Source organism: Mustelus asterias, unplaced genomic scaffold (assembly GCF_964213995.1).
Source record: "Mustelus asterias unplaced genomic scaffold, sMusAst1.hap1.1 HAP1_SCAFFOLD_1173, whole genome shotgun sequence".
NCBI lineage: Eukaryota > Metazoa > Chordata > Chondrichthyes > Carcharhiniformes > Triakidae > Mustelus > Mustelus asterias.
The window spans coordinates 10,001-12,500 of record NW_027591118.1 but is presented as its reverse complement, the minus strand read 5'-3'; the positions used below and the strand labels follow the sequence as shown (position 1 = coordinate 12,500).

Genomic DNA, 2,500 nt, shown 5'->3' with positions numbered 1-2,500 from the left:
CGTCGGCGGGGGAGCGTTTAGCGCGTCCCAGGATCGGACAACCTCTCCGGGGGCCCGAGCCGAAACCCGACACGGTATAAAAGTCGTAACAAGGTTTCTGTTGGTGAACACGTTGTGAAGGATCTTTGTCGGCCGGGGGCCCGCCACCTCTCCGGGGAGGGCGGCCCGTCACTCCTTGAACGCGAAGGCTGGCGCCGGTTGGGCCAGGCAGGAGAGCCTCACGGGGGCCGGCCCCGGGGCCAGGTATCGGACAACCTCTCCGGGGGCCCGAACCGAAACCCGTAACACAGAATAAAAATCGTAACAAGGTTTCTGTTGGTGAACACGTTGTGAAGGATCTTTGTCGGCCGGGGGCCCGCCACCTCTCCGGGGAGGGCGGCCCGTCACTCCTTGAACTCGAAGGCTGCGCCGGTTGGGCCAGGCAGGAGAGCCTCACGGGGGTTGGCCCCGGGGCCGTGGCCCGTACTGACGCTGGCGCCTCCCACGCGGGTGGGAGGTCACACCGACAATTTCGCCGTACCCGTCGAACGGGCCTGGTCACCCGTACGCACGTTCCGCCGAAGCCGGGCGACGTCGATCTCGGTCCCACTCGGTTGGGCCGGCGCGCGGGCGCCGCCACCGACGAGCACGCACACGCTCGGTTGCACGCCGGCAAGTCCATGCGGGTGCCGCACACGCTACGCCTGCGCCGTTGGAAGGGCTTCGCCGTTGGCTTCGTAGGGTGTCTTTGCAGTCCGTCCGAGAGGTGGGGGCACGCACGGCAACACGGCCGGCCTGCCTGCGTGGGACGATGCGGTCCTTTCGTTCAGCGGTTCGGCGGTTTGGCCGGCGCGAGCAGACGCTCGGAGGGAGACGGTGGCGTCAGCCACGCACTCACTCCGCTTCTGCAGTCCGGTCCACTCCGCCCGTTCTAGCTGCTCGTTTGGTCCCTCGCCCGCCAGCAGACCGTTCCGCCGACGGTGCTCCTCCTCCGCAGCGACTTCTGCCTAGCCGCTCTGCCGGGTGCGATGTCACCGGCGTCCGCACCGATCCTCGGCACGGCGCGTGTGCGCACCTGTGGGCCGCCGCCCCGTGCTCCACGTCCGTCTGTGTGTGCCCGCTGTGGGGACCGTCTTCCTCTCGCCTTGGCGACGGCTTGCGGGCTGCGACGTGACCTTGCCACCGCCTTGCAGCATTACATCCGCAGTTGAAACGAAGAGAGCTGCTGCGGGCTTGGGTGCTTGTCCTGGCGGCTTGTCGACGGGACCACGGTGAACGGCCACTGTGTGACTCCGCAGGGAGACGTTCTGGTGCAGTCAGGGGCCTTTTTGTCTCCCGCCGCGGTGAAGCTTTGGTCGCATTCTAGTCACTCTCTTCAAAGCCCGGTGAGGGGTACCTGTTCATGCTCACCATTCCTCCGGCACCCGTGTGCGGAGGGTGGGTGCGAGGTTTAAAGATTCGTTGTCCGCCTGTCGGTCCGGTCTGGTCTCGTGCTGACTTGAGCGAGCGTCCACCGCGTTCGAGAGAATGTGCCTGTCCGCGGGGGCAGCCGCGCTTGCGAGCGTTCCGCCGCGCCCCCTTCCCCAGCCCGCCGAGGTTGGGGCGTGCGGGGTCGGCTTGCGCCCGTAGCGTCGGCCTGTCCTCCGCGGCTTGCACCCGACTCAGTCCGCTGCGGCCTCGCCTCGACTCTCGAGCCTACCGCCAGACGGTGACACCAGAGAACTCTGCCTCTGGCTGTTGCGGGGCGTGACGGCGCGTGGCGGGCCCCGGCCCCTCACCCACGCCGGCACTCAACGCCTGCGAGCGCCCTGATTCCTCCTTTTTTTCGCTTGATTGTCGCTCGAGTGCGTGCGCCTCCGGGCTCACGCCGTGGTACGCGCCAGGCTGGGGCTCCACCGTCACGTCGGCGGGGGAGCGTTTTGCGCGTCCCAGGATCGGGCAACCGATCCGAAACCCGATACAACTTTTAGCGGTGGATCACTCGGCTCGTGCGTCGATGAAGAACGCAGCTAGCTGCGAGAATTAATGTGAATTGCAGGACACATTGATCATCGACACTTTGAACGCACTTTGCGGCCCCGGGTTCCTCCCGGGGCTACGTCTGTCTGAGGGTCGCTTGACAATCAATCGCACTTCGCGCGCATCCGTGCGCCGAAGAGCGCGGCTGGGGTGTCGCAGAGGTGCCGTCCTCTCTGTCCCCCTAAGTGCAGACCCAGAGTAATCCGCGTCGGAGAGCTTGACCTCTTGGGTGCCGGCGTCCGCCTCCGGGCTCGTCGGCACTGCCCGCTCCCGCACTGGCCCAGCCACCTCGGGGTCGCCGGCACGGCTGTCATCGGGTTGCCAGAGAGAGAGAACGTGACTGCCTCGCTGCCGGGACCGTGTGTGCCTTCCGTTAGGCTCGGGCCAGGGGGGTTGACTCTCTGTTGATGTGTGTGTGGCTCGTCCACGGGAAGGATCCGCAAGAGTTGGCTCGGTTGGGTGCTCCGGCACAGAGAGTGAGAGAGTGGAGTGACTGTCCGCT

General features: G+C 66.6%; 1 non-coding gene across 1 annotated transcript; it reads left to right on the top strand.

The window, feature by feature from the left end:
• Positions 1-1,940: 1,940 nt before the first annotated feature.
• On the top strand, positions 1,941-2,094 carry LOC144487969 (5.8S ribosomal RNA). Its single transcript, XR_013496482.1, has one exon. It is a non-coding gene; the product is annotated as a 5.8S ribosomal RNA (ribosomal RNA).
• The last annotated feature ends 406 nt before the right edge of the window (positions 2,095-2,500 follow it).